This window comes from Corylus avellana, chromosome ca2 (genome assembly GCF_901000735.1).
Source record: "Corylus avellana chromosome ca2, CavTom2PMs-1.0".
NCBI lineage: Eukaryota > Viridiplantae > Streptophyta > Magnoliopsida > Fagales > Betulaceae > Corylus > Corylus avellana.
Window position 1 is genome coordinate 19,926,361 of NC_081542.1, and position 11,106 is coordinate 19,937,466.

Sequence of the window (11,106 nt, forward strand, 5' to 3'; positions counted from 1 at the left end):
ATTAACCGATTGACCCTAATGGTTCTGAAGAAAAAAAAAAAGGATTTAGTGTATTAGTCAGATCGATCATGATAAGATCAATCGATTAATCATTAGTCCGATTGATCGTGATAATCTCAATTGATCAATCCAAATGCATTAGTGTGATTGATCGTGATACAATTAAATGATCGATCCAATTTGATACAATTGAATGTTCGATCAAACATCCTATTTCTCTTAGTATATTAGTCTGATTGATCATGACAAGATTAACTGATCGACCCAAGTGCAGTATTAGTGTGGTTGATCGTGATACAATCAAATGATCGATCTAATTTGACAAAATTGATTGTTTGATCGAACATCTAATTACTCTTAGTATATTCGTCTGATTGATTGGGATAAGATCAACCAATCGATCATTAGTCCGATTGATTATAATAATCTCAATCGACCAATCCAAGTGCAATATTAGTGTGATTGATTGTGATACAATCAATTGATTGATCCAATTTGACAAAATTGATTACTCGATCAAACATCTAATTGCTCTTAGTGTATTTGTCTAATCGATCATGATAGGATCAATCGATTGATTATTAGTCCGATTGATCGTGATAATCTCAATCGATCGATCCAAGTGCAATATTAGTGTGATTGATCGTGATACAATCAAATGATCGATCTAATTTACTATTTAATTATGATATATCATATCATAATTACTTTTTTCAATCATGACCATCAAAACATTGCTTCTAATTTATTATATTTTGATTCTTAATTTCTTGATATATGAAGTGACCTTAATTTATATATATATATATATATATATATATATATATAAAAGATGTTTTCAAATGTATATATATTTCATTTATTCCTACGGTTAATTAATTTTTGTGTATATGAACATCCAATCGATCCTAGTGAATTGGTTTGATTGATCGCTATTTTTATTTTAATTATTGGTGAATTTCTTTTATATTAATTATTGGTGTATTTTTTTTTGTTATTTCAAAAATTTAAGCTATTAATAAATTATAAAAAAATATCTTGTGAATTATATTTTTCCTTGAAAATGACTTTTATACCCTTATAAATGTTATAGAATTTCAAATTTACCCTACATTTTTAATTAAAATTATTTTTAAAAAATTAAAGTAATTAGCGGCGACCAAATGTGAGTGCAGAAAAAGCGCCAACCAGTAGGGCGGTTTCTGAAATTTTTGAACAAAAATTTCATACATGATACACCGCGTTCTTTTTTCCCCCAACCCTCAAAACACCCAAATCCCTAACACGCCCTCTCACTCACCTCCCTCATCACTCTCACTCTCAATCTCACTCTCACTCTCGATCTCTCTCCCTCAAAAACACCCCCCTCTCACTCGATCTCTCTCCTGCTGCTCACCTCTCTCTCACTCCGGCGCCCAGTGACCCGCACGGTTGGCCAACCCACTGGCCATCTTCTCCAGGCGAAACCGGCCGGCGATTATTCCGCCGTTACTGTTCCTGTACTAGTGAGTCTATCTCTGTCTCTGTCTCTGTCTCTGTTTTTCTTCTCTGCTGTCTCTGTCTCGATCTGTTTTTCTTTGTCTCTCTGTCTTTGTCTCTTTAAGTTCTCTGTACTAATTTTTTTTTTTTAAAAAAAAAAAAATTCCTGAGTCTGTTTGATTACTACTGGAATTTGTTGTTTCCTGTTGATCCTCCTCAGGTTTTAATATTAAATGAAAGTTGTATCTGGTTTTCCTATATACGTATGTTTTTAATCTGTTTGGCTGCTGAGAAAGCACTGGAAAATGGGAGAAGGCTTATGCTATAATTTTTCAAACCGAAAAAAGTGAAACTTTCAGTTTTGAAATTCTTGTTGATGTTATTTTCCCTACAATTTTCTTCACAACCAAACTTAGCCTTTGGCTGATTAATGATAGTGCTTATGTTGCTTGGTAGTATCCGTATTTCACCCTCTTGTTGACGAGAAAACTGGGGGAACGGAAAGGAACTGGTCCTATGTTTTGATTGGTAGTTGAAAGCCATTTAAGGTGAAGAAACTGTTATTGGGAGAGACCCACTTCTACTGGTTGATGTTTTAGCATTGTTTGAATAAAATCCTGGAACCTGATTGTGCTATGATCATCATTTCATCAATTGGGTAATCTAATTAATTGACCACTTTTGGCTATATTTCATTCAATCACCAAAATCATATGGTTGTTGGTTGTTGCCAAGTATTCGTCATATATATATATATATATTCTTTTTCGTGGTTGTTTGCAAATTGCAAGTATTGATCATCTTGTTTTGTATTGGCAATGATGTAAGGCTGACATCAATTTCACCATGAATGGAAAAATAGGACTATTTATTATTTTTGTTGGGTATTATTTGGTTGGAGTTAATTTGATAAATTTTCGTCCAATCATTGATGTTGGTGAAAAATCAGCCGATTTTCATCCGTGAATCCTGGCATTGTGATTAGAAAAATGTATTTTAGTATTTTTTTTTTGTCAACGTAGGGGGGGCGGGCATATATGTTTGATGGGTTTGATGGCATATATAGATCCAAGGAAGGATGATGATCAGCATCGATCAGTTGTTGTGTTCTCTTTCTTGTGATTATTATTATTATATATATATATAAAATGAACAAAACTATTTTTGTGGGGGGATTGCATGGATTTTAATAGAAGGAAAACCATTTTTGTATTTCCCCATGGGGATGGAAAAGAAAGAAATTTTTTTTTTTTGAAGAAAGTCACTGCAAAAATTTGAACGAAAAGTAAATTGTATGTAATGTGGACAAAATGAGTTAGTGGAACTGCAAAATGAGTTAGTGGAAAAAGATAGAAAAAGAGATGAACAAATAGAAGAAATTAGACAAGAATCAAGGCGCCAATTTGATCTCCTAATGTCATGTGTTTTAGGTAAAATTGTTGTGTGATAGATATGTTTCGTTATGCTTTAATTGAACCCGAACAACTAATTTTTTACTGATGACATCTTTGTTCTCTTTTGTATATGTTATAGGAGCACAAGGTGTGAATATTGCTCATTTTGATTGGAATGTTTAAAGAGACATGAAAATGGGTAAGAATTTTGCTCATTTTGTGATTTCTTTACTACTTTGATGGAATTTGGATGAGTTGAAAAACAAGTGCAGTAGCCAATTTTCCCCTTATATATTAGACAGTTTAGAATTTTGTTGATTTCCTTAGTAGATGTGTTTGCTGTTTGTGGAGTTGTTGTTGTAGCAATTGCTGGAATTGGACTTGAATTGATTGAATTCGTCGTGGGTGTAGAGTAATTATTGATGATGCTAGTTGAATTATCTATAAAATGCTCTGTTGTGACTTTAATGGGGGAATTCTATGCTTTTAGCCTTACTCATTGACTGTGAGTACTTGAATTGATTGAATCGAACGTGGGTTTTCTTTAATTGTTGCTAGTGTAAGTTGAATTATCTTGAACATGCTCTGTTGTGTGCGGAGGACTTCGATGTGTTTAACTTTGAAGAAGACTTTCACCACTCTTGGATCTGAATTCAAAACTTTATTCAAATGTAATATCAAATTTTTGGTTATTTACGTGGTATTATAGGTGGACAGAGCACGAATTAGACAAGGAATTCTAAAAGGGTGTGTGAAAATGAAGAATTACGAAAAGGATTTAGAAGCAATTCGAGTTTAACTTCTATTTAAGATTATATATATATATATATATATATATATATATATATATATAGATTTGTACTAATGATCATAAAGAATTTGGTTCCAAGTGAGAAAGGAAAAGAATAAGAAGGTAAGATAGTTATTATGCTACCCCATAAGATGCAGGTTGCTATCCTCATCAAGTAAAAAACAATTGCTGGTCGATATATTAAGACCATTTTTTCAAATTGTAGTTTATGCAAAAATGTAGTTTGGTGTTTGTGGAGTTGCTGTTGTAGAATGTAGTTTGGTGTTTGTGGAGTTGCTGTTGTAGCAACTGTGGTTCAGTTTTTACAGGAGAGTTGATTGTAATGTTTTTGTTTGGTCATAAAAGTTGTGCTTATTTACTGAAAAAAGGGGAAAAAAAAATGCATTTGCAATTTGCAGAAAATCCCAATGTTTCTTTTGGGAAGTTAGAGCACTTATAAACTTTGGTTTGTTAGGGGCGTTGAGGGCGTGTAGTTGTACATTATGGGATGGTTAGGTTTTCTTAAATATTGGGTTGTGATGGTAAAACATATGATAATTTAATTTATCTTCATTAAAAATGGACCTTGGTGTGTATGATATGTCTGGGATCATAGCTTGATATGATGCCTTCATTTTTTTTTTTGTTGTTGGTTGATGAATGAGCCCTTTCATTGGAGTTAATAAAGCCTCATATAATACTTGAGAGTGGTGATGTTTGCGTTAGTAGCAAGCAAAAAGATCCATCTTTCCTATTGCATGATATATTATGATTTTGTTCCATCAAATTAAAGATATAGATAATATGTTAACATAAATAGAATAAGTGAAAAAAGAGAAGCATATGAGAGAAATAGTGTATATGATGTCTTGCCAATACGCTTTGGACACTCAGGAAAAAATAATAATTTTACGCTTTGTACCAATGCCTCCTGGTATAATTGAAGCCTTCTTCAATTCTTATAAACTTTGGACCCATGAACATATTATTTACTCACATTTTATATATATGTTGCTCTGTTTTTGGAATATTTCACTATAAACTATTTTTATGTCTTCACATTTTAGATATTTGATTTGGTTTTTCTTAAGGTGCCATGTAGGGAAAGATTTATACGCACACATAAAGGTGAGGGTGCTGCAATGTTCATATACATAGACAAATCGTTGATGTGAAAGAATGAAAATCTTTTGATTTGGGCTATTGTTGTATTTGTATGTGCATTTTTTGTGTGTTAGTTTTCTTGTCTAATATATGCTCTTCTTCTTTGTGCAGTTACATATGGTATTGATGAGTCGTACAAGTTATCAGTTCTTACATTTGGGAAGCCTTCTTTGTAATCCTTTGTTTGCTTAGCTACATATGAAGTTTAATTTCTCAAGGAACATTGTTGTTGATGTATGCCTTCTTTGGCAAGTGCTTAAAAACGTGACAATTATGTAGTTTTATCGGGCTATTTTTGAGACTTCTTCACTTGTAATTAACTCTGTTTCAAACCTTTTAACATATTGTTCTGTTTAGATCATTTATACCTAACAATTTAAAACATTAATCGGCCAAAAAGAAAAGCATTTGATGTTGACGACGACGATCATTAGAAACACAGATGTGTGGGTCATTAGCGACGACAAATGTCGTTGCTGATGTGTGCTAAATGTTGTTGCTGATGTGCGAGTCATCAGTGATGACATTTGTTGTTGCTGATGTATGAGTCAGTGACGACAATGTCGTCGCTGATATGTGCTTCATCAGCGACGACATTGACTTTAACAAGTATTTTCAGCGACAAACTTTGATAGTTATTAGCGACGACATTTGTCGTCGCTGATAATTATTAATAGCGACGACATTGAATGTCGTTGTTGTTTAGTCTTTAACGACGAATTACTTGCAACGACTGGAAGTGACGACCATAGTCGTCGCTAATGACCATCAGCGACGACATGTGGGCCTTTAGCGACGACTCAGGGTCGTCGCTAAAGAGCTATTTTCCTGTAGTATATATATATATTTGTTGATATGGTATTTAATTGATCTAAAGGAGCCAATTTTCAGCAATGTGCAGCATGTTATCTCCTTTGGCAATGTCCAGTATGTTGCTACCATGCACGTTTGGTGACATAGGTTTTAATCTTTTCCTTTATGGCATCTATCTCATATATTAGATTAAACACATTCTCTTGCTGATACGTTATAGCAATGTGAAATAAATTAATCCCCTGCTCTTCATCTACTAATTATCATAAGAGATCCAGATAAGAGCGTATAATTATAATTAGACACTCAACATTTTCTACTTTTGCAGCTTCAACAAGTAAAGTCATATGATCATACATCTGTAGTTCTGGTGAGGAAGGTTCCCAAAGTTCTTCAACTAACTGATGAGCATATGTTTGCATCAAAGCTTTATTATAGATCTATGATCCATTTGTCACCTAAACATGTTGGAGTCAAACCAATTTTATAGATCCATTTGTGACCTAAGATTATAAGAAGAAAAAAAATCTATTTCAGAGACCATTTGGTATAAAGAAATATTGATTCAACGGAAAGTTTTTATAAAAGAAGAAAGCAAAGTTCATATTAAATGATACATTTTTATCTCACAATGCTGATGTAGTCATCTCAATCAATTCTTATATCAGTTTTTTTTCTTTCTTTTTTTGTGCAATGAATAGGAGGGAGGAGATTTGGGACACAACTTGAAAGTTGAGGAGAATAAAGAAGGTAAAAGGAATAAAAGAGTTGAGGGAATAATGAAGGAAAGGCACATGTTGAAAACAAGAATCTTTCCATTTATTAAGTATTTAAATATTTTCAACAAAAAAAGTTTAAATATTATATTTCATATTTTTTAGGAAAAACAATTTGGAGTTTACCCCCAAAAAATTATATATTCCTTTCAATTTTTTTAGAAAGTCACTACTGCATAAAGTTTAGTAAACGTGTGCATGATTATTAGTGCCTCGCCAGACAGCAACACAAAGGAATCTAACACTCGATCTACGAGACAAGACGCCCAAACCTGCATTAAAAAAAAAAAAATCTATTCGATTGTGGGGTCAACACATTCACACAGGCATATATATATATATGAACCATGATTAGCAGCACGCGTCGTGCGTGTCACGCCCACGCACGGCAGTGCAAAAAAAATTTTTTTTTATTTTTTTTTATTTTTTAAAAAAATTTTTTGCATGCACGCCGCGTGCTATCTATCTTTACCCTATATATATAAGTCGACATTTCTCAGTAAGTATAGAGCTGACTTTTCCATTTTACAATAACAGCACACCTAACTTTATAGTATTCAAACACATTTCATAACTATAAAGTAAAGACTTAAATTGAAAAGGGAAATGTTATATGGTTTTTTAGTGTTTTTTTTTTGTGTTCTCCAAACTGTGATATGGCTTTAAAAATCATCGTTGAATTTAAAATTATTATTATTGACTTTTAATTTATTAGTGATTTTAAATGACACATCACAATTGGAAAGACAACAAAAAAACACTGAAAGAACACTTAACATTTTTCAATTTTAAAACCTTAAACCATATAATTATCTTAGATATGCGTTATATGCATGTGCCAATCTCTCCATGGACGGAATCAAGAAGTGCGATGGGCAAGGGGCCAGGCTAAGGCATAAAATAATTTTCTTTTAATTGAAATGAAAATATATTAAAAAAAGAATTTTAATTTTTTTAATATTAAAATATATTAACCATAAACAATAACAATAACTAATTAATTGAAATATTAAAGAATAACTAATTTATTTTTAAAATATTAAAGAATAAAATATTAATATTTTTGAAGTAAGACACGTGACAGTATGATGGCCCTAGAATATTTCCTAGGACTGGAGAGGAGCCAGATCCCCCTCAATTAAGGTATAACTTGGCTTTATAGCCGGACCCTAGCTTTCAATTATTTAATTTTTAATAATTATAAATGAATTATAAATAATTACAAATATATTAACTATAAGCCATGAATATTCGTACAAATTTTAAAAAGAGCCTTACTTGCCTTGAGTTGTAAGGTTCTAAATTGTTAGAGAGTTATCAGTTATCAATAATTCAAACGTACATTCAAGTAAAGGTAATGATATCATTAGTTGTTATAAACCATTTGTAATCTCTATATTATCTCATGTAACAGCTCTATATATATATACAAAGACTTAACCATAAAAGTATCCCAAAATTTTCTCCTAAAAGTTAGTTTCTAAATGATGTATTACCATCTCATTAGATTTATTATTTTGGAAAATGTGTCACTAACTCATGGGATAATGATACATAATTTAGGAACAACTTTTAAGAAAGAAGTCTTAGGATGTCTAACATTTTCCTAACCATAATTAATGGTAAAGCATATAACCCAAATACTAGAGTTATAATCTTATCACATACGTGAAGGCCCAAAGCTGCTATACCCTAAATGAAGGTCTAGCTTGGTCCGAGCTGTCACTCTATCAATGAAGGTTGGACGGCTTGATAGTTAGGCCCAAGCTTTTAGGTTTAAATGCAAGTATATTAACTACAAAGTACGAATAATCATAACATTTGGTCAAAAAATACAGCAAAAAGCACCTTTTTTTTTTTCGTTTGATTTTCTTTTTTTCCTAAATCCACTTGTTTGTTACGAATGATGAACTCCTTCCGCAATGAATTAGGTGAACTGAATAGGATCTGGTTAGATATATTCGAGGGACAGTTTTTTCCTCAAAAAAAAGTGAAAACATAAAATATTATTTAAATATAAACTCTTGATAATCTAGTTCAGAATACCTCAAATTTAGAAAAGAATACATCCTGGGTCTCTCCCCAAGTCTCTTGAGGTTCCCTTTTTTCCTTTATTTTTCTTTTGACTTGCCTCCCCGGCGAAGCATTCCCAATCGCTGCCAGACACAAAGAAGAATCTCTTGCGCCACTCTTTTCAACTCGTCTGATCCTTCGGAATCGTCACAAACCGCCCTACGCCTCCACTGCTATGAAAGCTCCACACCTCACCCGAACAATCATGAGGGTGATGTGTCGATAAAAACTCTCTTCTCCAAATATTTTCGGCCATATAACCCCCACGGCAAATAGAATGCGGTAGCTAGTAGGAGTCACTTGGATAGGAGCCAGGTTCAGCACTTTGAGGACCTCGCGAATAAACGAAGGAAAAGGAAGCCGAAGGCCAACGCGGAATTGGTCCTCTGTCAGAATGATCTCCTCTGTGCAAGAACGACAAATCCTCTCCTCCCAGTTGGGCACTCTGAAGGCCACACTATCAGGTACACCGCACTCGTGGTGTAACTCCGCCAAACTAGCGGCAGAGGAGCGAGAGACCTCACTACGATGCTAGCTTCACCTCCAGCTTTTCGCTTTCCGGCCATTTTCAAAACGAGAAAGATGTGGAGAAAGAACAAACATAGTAGGGAACCAGGCAAAACAGTTTCTTATCCAAAAAAAAAAGACGGAAGACGTATATACCCAACTTTGTGATCAAGACATATATACCCAACTTTGTGATCCGCTTGCTACGCCTACCCTTCGGCTGCCCACTACGCATAAACCCTCGCTCCACGAGGCCAAGCACTAAATATGTTGTTAGTCAATAGTCATTAAACATGAAGTAATTAATATGGTGCAACTAAAAGATGGGTTACGTACAAAATAATTATAAAATGTATTCTTTGTTCATTGTTAAATATAATAATTTTGGTATTGTTTTGCTAAATTTTTGTTATGGAGATTACACTTTGCATTTTGTTGATTATTTATTATGATGTTTCAATTATATTTATTTGAATGCCAATTAAAAAAGTTGCCTTTTAATTTTAGTATATTTTTCATCTATGCTTTAGCCTCCGATTTTAATATATTTTTCATTTTTGCTTTGGCCCATATCAATATAAATCCTTGGTTCCGTCCCTGCGTTATATTTCTTCTACTATCTTAACTTCAGGGCATTGACTTCTCCTCCACCAAAAACCCCTAACTTGGGCGTCGGAGCACCGGAACCCCTCCGGTGACTCTCTAACCCACTTTCCTCTTACTTTGTCTTGTATGGAGATTAGGCTTGAGGTTAATGCTATTGGGCCACCGTTTCTGGCACTAACATAAACCAACTGTTAATGTGCTTCTGAAATTAATTACTGTTGTGGTGTGACTTGATTTTTCAAGTCAATTTGGTGGGGCCATGCACTATCCCTTTTTCTCTTGGTTTGGTTTTACATGATTTGCCGACTTAGAGTTCCTATTCCATATTGGTGTTGGACTCCTAATACAAGTGGGATTCAGTGCTACTCCTCAAGTTTGGCTTCTCTGCAACCGACTTATTAAGCTTATAAAAGGAGCAGCCCCCCTTGAGGGACAGAGCGACTTTCGCGAGATAAAAGGGGGAGAAAAATTAAAAGTCACATATCTCATTAGAGTTTTTTCACTTTGTTGTGCCTTATAGCAGATGAAGAGAGATTTTTTTGTCAATTTTTTTTCCCTTTTGTATTTTTCTCTTTTGTGTGAGAGTGAAATTTGGATATTAGGGCTTTAAGTTTTGAGTGATTTTTTCTCCGTTATCTCTATACTCCATCTTTTGATAATAAATTTTCTCCGGGTTGTCTCCACCAATGAATATAAATTTGTTAAGCTGAACCACTTAAATCTTAGTGTCATGTGTAGTTTTTCTTTATGCTCTTTTCTACTTTTTTAGGATCATACAATTACTATTATTCTAAGAAGTAATAGGATCTAAGGACAAGTCCCAAAATCTATTTTTCCTTTTTTCATCTTTTTCTTTGGCGTTGCCAAGAAACTTGCTGGCAATTTCCTTGTACAGAGAACTCAGAGGAAGAAATTTTTAATTGCGTTAAGAAAAAGAAAGATGAACACAGGAGTCAACATAAAAAGTAGGAAAAAAGCGCCGAGGTGACCGGCATTCAAAGTCAAAGGTAATCTATATATGCAACGAAATTTCTCATCACCCCTCCCTAACTAGAAGTTAATTTATATACTAGCTGTTCCTCACAATTCTTTTATTGAAAGCATTGAATGTAATGCTAAAGTGAGTCCATTATTGTCCGTAGATCATTAAACGTGTGAAAAGAAGAAGAAAATATACGACATTGTCTCACAAAGATCAACCTTCTTTTTTCTTTTTTCTTTTTGGAGCCTCACAAACATAAATTATTCTAACTTTTTGTCTTCTTTTTGGTCCGCTTCTATGTTGCGAATTGCGTTGCAATGATAGGTAATCTAAGTTATTAACAATAATACTAATAATAACACTCTCTCTTAAAATTAACAATAACTAATTAATTGTGAAACCATAAACAATAACAATAACTAATTAATTGTTAAACCATGAACAATAACAATAATTAATTAATTGTTAAAATTAACAATAACAACCCACGTGGCCATGTTGATTAGAAAATAAAAATAAAAA

At 33.3% G+C, this 11,106-nt stretch overlaps 1 long non-coding RNA gene across 1 annotated transcript; it reads left to right on the top strand.

The window, feature by feature from the left end:
• The first annotated feature begins 1,283 nt into the window (after positions 1-1,283).
• Positions 1,284-5,149, top strand: LOC132168485 (uncharacterized). The gene is made up of 3 exons (XR_009438876.1): positions 1,284-1,505; positions 3,013-3,072; positions 4,939-5,149. It is a non-coding gene; the product is annotated as an uncharacterized LOC132168485 (long non-coding RNA).
• Positions 5,150-11,106: the final 5,957 nt, after the last annotated feature.